At 47.7% G+C, this 12,490-nt stretch overlaps 1 protein-coding gene across 1 annotated transcript in view; it reads left to right on the top strand.

The window, feature by feature from the left end:
* Positions 1–300: 300 nt before the first annotated feature.
* Positions 301–12,490, top strand: part of LOC144888221 (uncharacterized) — a 71,903-nt gene continuing 59,713 nt past the window's right edge. Inside the window, exon 1 of the mRNA XM_078784872.1 lies at positions 301–417. The gene's annotated coding sequence lies outside the window, so the exon portion shown is untranslated. The remainder of the gene's footprint in view (positions 418–12,490) is intronic.

The following is a 12,490-nucleotide window of genomic DNA, read 5'->3' on the forward strand; positions in this document are numbered from 1 at the left end:
CTCACACTTTGACTGACTGGTTCACTGACTCATGTCACATAATGTCGGATATGATTTGACATCGATGATTCCGCAGGGATTCACTGGATTCGATGAAACCTGTGTTAGAATCCAAATATACAATGTATTATGCAAATGTACAATGTACAATGCAAGTATACTCGACGCATGTACACACGTCCCGGTATGTTGTTGCGGGTGTCAACCTGTTGGACCATACAACATACACCGTAACACATACACCGCCCAGTGGCCCAAGTGGGTGATTATGGAATTCTTGGCAATACGGTGGGGATGTACTTCCGGCGTCATTTCCGGGCTGGACGTGGAACGTGACTTGCTTGAACAAACATCGGTTCCGTTGCCTTTTCCACAGGCGTCTGAAACAGAGATCGGGTCGGATCTTCTGAGGAAAAGGTTTGTTCAGAGTTTCTCATTTTATTATCAACACTGAAAAATATATTCTGTAAAACGATCATTTGAAGTGATTCTTTATAATATTAATAGAATATAGCATGATAATAATAATAATAATAATAATAATAATAATGATAATAATAATAGGCCTCTTCTATTGTTTGCCACATGGCACACACCATATAAAAGGGCCTTTTCTATTGTTTGTCACATGGCACACACCATATAAAAGGGCCTTTTCTATTGTTTGCCACATGGCACACACCATATAAAAGGGCCTTTTCTATTGTTTGCCACATGGCACACACCATATAAAGGGGCCTTTTCTATTGTTTGCCACATGGCACACACCATATAAAGGGGCCTTTCTATTGTTTGCCACATGGCACACACCATATAAAGGGGCCTTTCTATTGTTTGCCACATGGCACACACCATATAAACGGGCCTTTCTATTGTTTGCCACATGCCACACACCATATAAAAGGGCCTTTTCTATTGTTTGCCACGTGCCACACACCATATAAAAGGGCCTTTTCTATTGTTTGCCACGTGCCACACACCATATAAAAGGGCCTTTTCTATTGTTTGCCACATGGCACACACCATATAAAGGGGCCTTTCTATTGTTTGCCACATGCCACACACCATATAAAAGGGCCTTTTCTATTGTTTGCCACGTGCCACACACCATATAAAAGGGCCTTTTCTATTGTTTGCCACATGGCACACACCATATAAAGGGCCTTTTCTATTGTTTGCCACATGGCACACACCATATAAAGGGGCCTTTTCTATTGTTTGCCACATGACACACACCATATAAAGGGGCCTTTTCTATTGTTTGCCACATGCCACACACCATATAAAAGGGCCTTTTCTATTGTTTGCCACATGCCACACACCATATAAAAGGGCCTTTTCTATTGTTTGTCACATGGCACACACCATATAAAAGGGCCTCTTCTATTGTTTGTCACATGGCATACGCCATATAAAGGGGCCTTTTCTATTGTTTGTCACATGGCACACACCATATAAAGGGGCCTTTTCTATAGTTCGTCACATGGCACACACCACATAAAGGGGTCTTTTCTATTATTTGCCACAGGGCACACACCATATAAAGGGGCCGTTTCTATTATTTGTCACATGGCATACGCCATATAAAGGGGCCTTTTCTATTGTTTGTCACATGGCACACACCATATAAAGGGGCCTTTTCTATAGTTCGTCACATGGCACACACCACATAAAGGGGTCTTTTCTATTATTTGCCACAGGGCACACACCATATAAAGGGGCCGTTTCTATTGTTTCCCACATGGCACACACCATATCAAGGGGCCTATTCGATTGTTTGCCACATGGCGCACACCATATAAAAGGGCCTTTTCTATGGTTTGTCACATGGCACATACCATATAAAGGGGCCTTATCTCGAGTTTGCCACATGGCACACACCATATAAAGGGGCCTTTTACATAGTTTGTCACATGGCACACCCCATCTAAAGGAGCCTTTTCTATAGTTTGTCACATGGCACACACCATATAAAGGGGCCTATTCGATTGTTTGCCACATGGCGCACACCATATAAAAGGGCCTTTTCTATTGTTTGCCACATGGCACACACTATATAAGAGGGCCTTTTCTATTGTTTGCCACATGGCACACACCATATTAAAGGGCCTCTTCTATTGTTTGCCACATGGCACACACCATATAAAGGGGCCTTTTCTGTTGTTTGCCTCATGGCACACACCATATAAAAGGGCCTCTTCTATTGTTTGCCACATGGCACACACCATATAAAGGTGCCTTTTCTATTGTTTGCCTCATGGCACACACCATATAAAGGGGCCCATTCGATTGTTTGCCACATGGCGCACACCATATAAAAGGGCCTTTTCTATTGTTTGCCACATGGCACACACCATATAAAAGGGCCTTTTCTATTGTTTGCCACATGGCACACACCATATAAAAGGGCCTTTTCTATTGTTTGCCACAGGGCACCCCCAACATATAAAGGGGCCTTTTCTATTGTTTGTCACATGGCACACACCATATAAAGGGTCTTTTCTATTATTTGCCACATGGCACACACCATATAAAGGGGCCTTTTCTATTGTTTGTCACATGGCACACACCATATAAAGGGGTCTTTTCTATTATTTGCCACGTGGCACACACCATATAAAGGGGCCTTTTCTATTATTTGTCACATGGCACACACCATATAAAGGGGCCTTTTCTATAGTTCGTCACATGGCACACACCATATAAAGGGGCCTTTTCTATTATTTGTCACATGACACACACCATATAAAGGGGGCTTTTCTATTATTTGCCACATGGCACATACCATATAAAGGGGCCTTTTCTATGGTTTGTCACATGGCACATACCATATAAAGGGGCCTTTTCTCTAGTTTGCCACATGGCACACACCATATAAAGGGGCCTCGTATATAGTTTGTCACATGGCTCACCCCATCTATAGGAGCCTTTTCTATAGTTTGTCACATGGCACACACCATATAAAGGGGCCTATTCGATTGTTTGCCACATGGCGCACACCATATAAAAGGGCCTTTTCTATTGTTTCCCATATTGCACACACCATATAAAGGGGCCTTTTCTATTGTTTGTCACATGGCACACACCATATAAAGGGGTCTTTTCTATTGCTTGCCATGTGGCACACCATATAAAGGGGCCTTTTCTATTATTTGTCACATGGCACACACCATATAAAGGGGCCTTTTCTATTGTTTGTCACATGGCACACACCATATAAAGGGGCCTTTTCTATAGTTCGTCACATGGCACACACCATATAAAGGGGCCTTTTCTATTATTTGACACAGGGCACACACCATATAAAGGGGCCTTTTCTCTAGTTTGCCACATGGCACACACCATATAAAGGGGCCTTTTATATAGTTTGTCACATTGCACACACCATATAAAGGGGCCTTTTCTGTAGTTTGTAACATGGCACACCATATAAAGGGGTCTTTTCTATTGTTTGCCACATGGCACACCATATAAAGGGGCCTTTTCTGTAGTTCGTCACATGGCACATACCATATAAAGGGGTCTTTTCTATTATTAGCCACATGGCACACCATACAAAGGGGCCTTTTCTATTGTTTGCCACATGGCACACACCATATAAAAGGGCCTCTTCTATTGTTTGCCACATGGCACACACCATATAAGAGGGCCTTTTCTATTGTTTGACACATGGCACACACCATATAAAAGGGCCTCTTCTATTGTTTGCCACATGGCACACACCATATAAAGGGGCCTTTTCTATTGTTTGCCTCATGGCACACACCATATAAAAGGGCCTCTTCTATTGTTTGCCACATCGCACACACCATATAAAGGTGCCTTTTCTATTGTATGCCTCATGGCACACACCATATAAAGGGGCCCATTCGATTGTTTGCCACATGGCGCACACCATATAAAAGGGCCTTTTCTATTGTTTGCCACATGGCACACACCATATAAAAGGGCCTTTTCTATTGTTTGCCACATGGCACACACCATATAAAAGGGCCTTTTCTATTGTTTGCCACAGGGCACCCCCAACATATAAAGGGGCCTTTTCTATTGTTTGTCACATGGCACACACCATATAAAGGGTCTTTTCTATTATTTGCCACATGGCACACACCATATAAAGGGGCCTTTTCTATTGTTTGTCACATGGCACACACCATATAAAGGGGGCTTTTCTATTATTTGCCACGTGGCACATACCATATAAAGGGGCCTTTTCTATGGTTTGTCACATGGCACATACCATATAAAGGGGCCTTTTCTCTAGTTTGCCACATGGCACACACCATATAAAGGGGCCTTTTATATAGTTTGTCACATGGCTCACCCCATCTATAGGAGCCTTTTCTATAGTTTGTCACATGGCACACACCATATAAAGGGGCCTATTCGATTGTTTGCCACATGGCGCACACCATATAAAAGGGCCTTTTCTATTGTTTCCCATATTGTACACACCATATAAAGGGGTATTTTCTATTATTTGCCACATGGCACACACCATATAAAGGGGCCTTTTCTATTATTTGTCACATGGCACACACCATATAAAGGGGCCTTTTCTATAGTTCGTTACATGGCACACACCATATAAAGGGGCCTTTTCTATTGTTTATCACATGGCACACACCATATAAAGGGGCCTTTTCTATAATTATTTGTCACATGGCACACACCATATAAAGGGGCCGTTTCTATTGTTTCCCACATGGCACACACCATATCAAGGGGCCTATGCGATTGGTTGCCACATGGCACACACCATATAAATGGGCCTTTTCTATGGTTTGTCACATGGCACACACCATATCAAGGGGCCTATTCGATTGTTTGCCACATGGCACACACCATATAAAAGGGCCTTTTCTATGGTTTGACACATGGCACATACCATATAAAGGGGCCTTTTCTCTCGTTTGTCACATGGCACACACCATATCAAGGGGCCTATTCGATTGTTTGCCACATGACACACACCATATAAAAGGGCCTTTTCTATGGTTTGTCACATGGCACATACCATATAAAGGGGCCTTTTCTCTAGTTTGCCACATGGCACACACCATATAAAGGGGCCTATTCGATTGTTTGCCACATGGCACACACCATATAAAGGGGCCTTTTCTATAGTTTGTCACATGGTGAACCCCATCTAAAGGAGCCTTTTCTATAGTTCGTCACATGGCACACACCATGTAAAGGGGCCTTTTCTATAGTTCGTCACATGGCACACACCATATACAGGGGCCTATTCTATTGTTTGCCACATGGCACACACTATATAAAGGGGCCTTTTATATTGTTTGCCACATGGCGCACACCATATAAAGCGGTCTTTTCTATTGTTTGCCACATGAGTAGGAAGGAATTGAGAGAGCTGGGACACAACCAGAAAATTTTAATTAATTAAATTAAATTTCTGATTTTCTAGATTTTTATGATTTTCGCGATTTTTCATAAATTTCCAAAATTCCCAAATTCCACATTTTCCCGATTTTCCGATTTTCGCGATTTTCTCATAAATTTAAAAAATTTCCAAATTTCAAAAATTTCTAAAAATATATATATTGTTGCGGATCTCAGATTACGGCGCTCCCCTTACCGAGGGGGGTTTAATCCCCTCGTCTATTACACTGGCCGTCCGAGTCCTAGAAGATATCGCGCTCCTTTGCAGGGTTGAGGTTGACCAGGGTGACTGGTCAATGGGGTCCCAGATACCTTCGCCAACCTCGCCGCAAAGCAGGGCGCTACTTCTGCTCGAGCCACGGACAAGATGGAAGATTGCCGCGCGGTTTAGCAATCCGAAGCTCAAGCCGTTTGCAATAAAACTAACCCGATTCTGAGCGGTTCTAATCGTGCCACGTATATTCAATGGGGAAAAGACAAAGAAGATCGGACGAGAGGAAACCAAAATGTAAGGAAAGAACAAATATGATTTATTAACTACACTAAAAGAGGAAACAAAAGGCAAGAATATACAAAAGAAGGAAATAAAAGGACATAGGGCAAGCTTATCTAAACAGTCTTAACTTATCTCGACCCCAGGACAAACAGACAGACTCACACGGAATGGCAGCTGGTAGGGGAGGAAGGTCCAGGCAGATGGTTCCAGGCGATGGGATCGGTACAGGCTCTGGATCCGTGGGCGAAGAACGGCAGGCAGCTTTGCGTATCGTTGGCGCGCGACTGGACCTTACATATGCGAGGGGCTGGGATTCTGTGTACGTATACCGTGCCGAACGCTCTCAAAACCAAATGGCAGTTCGTATCAAACTATCGTTCCAAGCGATCCTCTGCGCAGTGTTCTCATCATCCGCCGTCTCTGCGCTGTTCTCTTAGGTTTGACTCCTTCTCTCTCCCTGGCGCATCTCCTGCATCTCCCGATCATCTCCTCTCGAAGTAGTCCGCGGCGGCGCTTTTATTACAAGCCTCGCGTATCAAGCCGCGTCCGCTTCGCTCCGCCTACTCGTGAACACGCCTCGGCCCGGATGGGTCGCGAGGGTTCATTGGTACCTCCCCTGGTGACACGTTGATGGGGCCACGCCTCTGTTCCTGGCCGCTCCTCCCTCTCCCACTCTGCCACGTGGCTTATGGCGGTGGGCAGGAACAACCAAAAGGCAGCGAACGCTTAAGCGGCTGCGGCTGGTAGAGGCGTGTAATACAATTTGGAGAGGGTAAAGCCGCAAAATGAATAGGATTGGAAAAAGGGGCCTAGGTTATTTGATTAATGCAACGCAGATTCAACTATTGGAAACAGATCCTTACCTGAAACACAGTAATGAAATAACTAAAGAAGAAGCCTATGGTGTGCTACGTGTTGCTCGTGGCCTAACTAGCGTGCGACCATTGACCTTCACACCAAAAATGGGAATATTTACAGGGGATTATTTATAAGGGAATATTACAGATATTTACAAAGTGGAGGGTTCTAAAAACCACAACACTGCACCCTCATTACCTACAGGGCCGACTCGGCCCGGAAGAACTTTAACTTAGTGTGACACTCAGGTGTGGTAACCCTCTACTATTAACTTCACCCTGAGTGCGACATTTTTAAAACAACTAAGTATGTCCCGCCTGCTGCTTTGCATTCTATCTAACAGATTCACGCCCACAGAATAACTGAATCACAGAATTAATTCTCCAGCTAAACATTGACGGTGGGGAGCATTATTTACAAAGACACAACTTGGTATTTACAACGCGAACCCAGGACCTGTCTTTTGGGAAACAAAAGAAGATGTTTTGAAAAGAGGAAAGACATACACTGCACTGCACCGATACCACCAGCACCAATAAGCATCAATATTTGAAAAGCACCAAAGCACCAATATGCACAAAAAGCACCAAAAGCACCATCCGGTGCACAGTCATCACATTTCAATAATGATCAGCAGATGACGTCTTCCCTGCTGGGCCGGTGTTTCTGGACGACTTCTTGCTTGCTGCCGAGTTGGTAATAATAATAAAAAAGGCACAAAACGCGTCCACTTTTTTAATTATGGCCAGCAGGGGCCAACTTAGGTGGTCCACCTGCACGGCTTATGGGCCACCTTTACCGTGGTCCGCAAGCAAGATCTCCTGGCCACAATAGCCGGTCCCCAGCAGAGGTGCCCGGCCCCAAAACGTGGGGTCCATGAATGTGGTGCTTGGCCACAACAACGTGCGGTCCATATGTGTGGTACCGGTCCAGGCAGGCAGAAGCGAGGGTGCGGGCACACAACTGCAGGCATCTGCGCACTTTCCCCTCAGCACACAAAGACCACGGTCCATGAGTGGGGAAGGAAGACAAAGCAGGGTTAGTGGGGCACAAGGGTACACATCAACACAAGGTAATGCAGAGGTGAGGTGCGCAGGAGAGCGAGCGGAGAAAGCTCGTCCCTACCGTACGTTCCCCCCCTGTCACCTAATCTACCCTTGCCCCTACCCCGTATTTACACAATTTACAAATCCGTCGCTATCGTCTTGTCTTCCCCATATCTCCCCTGATTCCAAATTCGTCCACAATCCCTCGAACCAAATTTGCCATAAAGCCCAATTTCTCATCAATCCCTCCTAAGGAGGAAGAGATGGAACATAACAAGCACAATGTCACACCCACGTCATGATGCGTCTTACATACCAGACATTTGCATAAACCGGTGGTGTGGAGTCCTGTCACCTTGGTGAGTGGATGCGGATGGTGCGAAGAGACTTCCAGTCCTAAACTACCTTCTAAGTGACTTTAACACACTTTACACTACCCGGGGTCTTTCCCTGCCAAACCATTGGCCATCTTACTCTATGTGGTTCTAAAAACCGAACTCCCATTGACCAAACTGTGGTGCTCACCAATTTGGGGTCTCACTCCCCCGATTCTACTCCCTGTGCCCTCGCACAATTTCCGGGCTGGGTCGTGTGGCGGTCCCAGCAGGTCTGCTCACCTGCACACCTCCGCCACTGCACTTGTCTCCCGAGCTTACCTGCTCCTTACCCTAACCTACCTGGGGAAGGCCCTCTGGCGCCCTCACCCCCAACCACCCTCTCTGGCGTCGGGCTACCCGGGTCCGTCCTCCGGATCCTCGGGCCCCATTAAACAACTACTGGCTCCCAGGGCCGACCTGCGGCCTCACCTGGCCGACATACTAACAGTGGCGGAGTGCCCATTTAATCTTTCTCACTAACAGGCCACACGCCCAGCCATTCCACTTTACTCATGCACCAATCACACGCTTCTTTACTTCTACACGCACCACAGATGTCAATCTCCACCACAATTTACCTACTCCCGCTACCTACTTTTAAACTACCCTCCCCGGGTACTCGTGAAGGGGTCCATCTTCCCCATCCACCCTTTTGCACCATACAATCCACTCCACGTATTCCACACTACTCACTCCACACCATCCATTCCATACTCAATTTACTCCATGCTCCATTCACTCCAGACCATCTATTCCATATTCCATGTATTCCATACCAGCTATTCTATTCAACCATTCTTCATTCACATGTACTTCACTTGCACACCTGGTGCCCACACACCTGGTGGCACTTGCACCCTCCTTCCCTGCAGGCGCATTCATTCAATACAACGCACAATCACACCTTTCACAATACTCTGCTCAATCACTTCCTGCACACACACTGCATCATCTGATCTACCTGGTTTTCCCTCTAACTTAGTGCTTCCCGTCTTCCCTTACACTATTGCACATGCCACGTTGTTATCATCCAAACTAATCTACCTACGTCCCCTACTACAGGTATGATGTCGCTACTTAAATCTAACGTTACCTATGGTCATTTCTAAACCCTAACATTATCCAAACCCTCCCTGGCTTGGTTTCCACCGCCATACCCCATAAAACTATAGCTCCTTTGCTCCGGAGAATGTGAGGTGAATGGTAAAGCTACCATTCGCCATCACTATCGCCATTACTATCGCTATCCAGTCCACTATCTTGAGCCTCGGTGCGTCATTACATCATCAAAGCTCGGCTTCGCAAAGCCGAGCAATGAATACGGGTGGTTTGGTCTCCTGCAGGTTGGGTCCGTCCGGCATTCGATTCAGGGGAGGAGGTTTCGTCGGGCCAAGGTTCAAGGCACCATCCCTACGCAACGCCTTGCGCTGCCATGAGCGATGGCCCAGCCTTGCCCGGGTGGAGTGCCGCCACCACAAGTGGGCGCCGTTCCGACCCATCCTCCCTCCCCTTGATCCGGGCCGGTCGCTTTGCCTGGCAAAGCGTGGATTCGACCGTGCAGGGCGGGGCCCGGCCCGAACCGTGCACGACGCTCCGAGCAGGAGCGACGCGACACCGATCCCCCGCCGGCTCTCACAGCACCCACCGCCCGGCACGGACCGGGAGCTCGCGCCGGTTAACGTCGATGCTCCCCGTACATGCTCACACCACTTGTTACGTTCTTTGCTCAAACATCCCATACACTCCGTCAATTCCACCACCGCACTCTGTTGCACACCACTCGCTGTTCGCACACTTTTCGCGTGCACTCTCCCCCGCTACGTACTCCGTAACCACCACGGGCGTGCACTCTTCCGTTACATCCCCTGTAACACTCCCCATCATGCGCTCCACCACCAACTCAAGTGTGCCTCCTCGCACACCCTCAATCATTCCAAGTGTGCATCCTTGCACCCGCTCCTCATTCATCTCACTCTCTGTATCACTCGTCGTTCCACTTCCACACTCCGATGTGCACTCTCCCTCACACTCGATAACACTCTCGCGCTCTCGCGCCATTCGCACACGCGCGCCGTCCACCTTCACACACCTTTTCCTCACACGTGCGACATTGCTATTCACACCGCACCACGGACCTCCCACAAACGCCTGGGTGCTTTCGCGATCCCAAGCGCGCGGAAAACCCTCTCGCGCCAAACATTCTCCTGCAAAATCTCCCCGCACAATATACAGCCCGACTCACCTGGACGCTTCTTCCTCCTCGTTCCAACACCACCTGCAAATCTTTATTCGGGTTATGCAGCACAACATCATGATGCGAACATGGACTTTGCACAATTTCCATTCCTTCACCCCACGAGTGCTCTTCTCAGTCCGGCTTCTCTTCAATTCCAATTTCCACTACTATTTGTTCGGTTTTAATTTCTTTTTCCTTTCCCTCGACGACCGCTGGCTCTATTAATATTTTTTTCTCCTACTTCGGCGGTCGCCGGCTTCCCCATACCCCGGGTCGTTTTAACCGCACTCTGCTCCGCCTCGCTCAACCCGCGCTCCTCGAGTCGCGTTACCTCATCGCATACCCGTGTGCCTTTCCCACTCGACCTGCGGTTAAAGTCCATCTCCAATTCTTTTGCCTCACACCTGGTCTGCCCCCCTGCTAGCCCCTCATTAATTTCTTTCATTTTTTTCATCATGCTTGACCATTAAGGTGCTCATGATTGTATGCCCTTAAACGTTGGTACAGTGGGCTCGGCTCTCGCTGCCATGTGCGAGGCGCCGCCACCCTGCGCTGCCATGACCACGTGCGAGGCGCCGCCATCTTGTGCACCTGCAACCCCCGCTACCGCACCTTCTTTGCTTTCCTCCTGCATTACTCCCACCTTTTACCTGGGGTCCTGGGTCGACTCCAACTCCTCATTTACCTCCTCATTCTCCTCTACCGGCATCCGATCACCTTGACCATCCATGGCACGATATAAATTTGGATATTATAATAAAATTTCGGCCGCTCGTAATATTGACCAAATTTTTCCGATGGATTAAAATTTGGTTCGGGCTTCAAATCCCACTCCCCGACACCAATTGTTATGGATATCAGAATACGGCGCTCCCCTTACCGAGGGGGGTTTAATCCCCTCGTCTATTACACTGGCCATCCGAGTCCTAGAAGATATCGCGCTCCTTTGCAGGGTTGAGGTTGACCAGGGTGACTGGACAATGGGGTCCCAGATACCTTCGCAACCTCGCCGCAAAGCAGGGCGCTACTTCTGCTCGAGCCACGGACAAGATGGAAGATTGCCGAGCGGTTTAGAAATCCGAAGCTCGAGCCGTTAGCAATAAAACTAACCCGATTCTGAGCGGTTCTAATCGTGCCACGTATATTCAATGGGGAAAAGACAAAGACGATCGGACCAGAGGAAACCAAAAGGTAAGGAAAGAACAAATATGATTTATTAACTACACTAAAAGAGGAAACGAAAGGCAAGAATATACAAAAGAAGGAAATAAAAGGACATAGGGCAAGCTTATCTAAACAGTCTTAACTTATCACGACCCCAGGACAAACAGACAGACTCACACGGAATGGTCGCTGGTAGGGGAGGAAGGTCCAGGCAGATGGTTCCAGGCGATGGGATCCCTCCAGGCTCCGGGTCCGCGGGCGAAGAACAGCAGGCAGCTTCGCGTATCGTTGTCGTGCGACCGGACCTCACAAAGGCGAGGGGCTGGGATGCTGCGTACGTTTAGCGTGCCGAACGCCCTCAAAACCAAACGGCAGTTCGTATCATACGATCGTTCCAAGCGATCCTCTGCGCAGTGTTCTTATCATCCGCCGTCTCTGCGCTGTTCTCTTAGGTTTGACTCCTTCTCTCTCCCTGGCGCATCTCCTGCATGTCCCGATCATCTCCTCTCGAAGTAGTCCGCGACGGCGCTTTTATTACAAGCCTCGCGTATCAAACCGCGTCCGCTTACTCGTGAACACGCCTCGGCCCGGATTGGTCACGAGGGTTCATTGGTGCCTCCCCTCGTGACGCGTTGAAGGGGCCACGCCTATGTTCCTGGCCGCTCCTCCCTTCTTCTCCCACTCTGCCACGTGGCTTATGGCGGCGGGCAGGAACAACCAAAAGGCAGCGAACGCTGAGGCGGCTGTGGCTGGTAGAGGCGCGTAATACAATTTGGAGAGGGTAAAGCCGCAAAATGAATAGGATTGGAAAAAGGGGCCCAGGTTATTTGATTAATGCAACGCAGATTCAATTATTGGAAACAGATCCTAACCTGAAACACATACTAATGAAATCACTAAAGAAGAAGCC

This window comes from Myxine glutinosa, chromosome 1, assembly GCF_964187855.1.
Source record: "Myxine glutinosa chromosome 1, kmMyxGlut1.1, whole genome shotgun sequence".
Taxonomy (NCBI): domain Eukaryota; kingdom Metazoa; phylum Chordata; class Myxini; order Myxiniformes; family Myxinidae; genus Myxine; species Myxine glutinosa.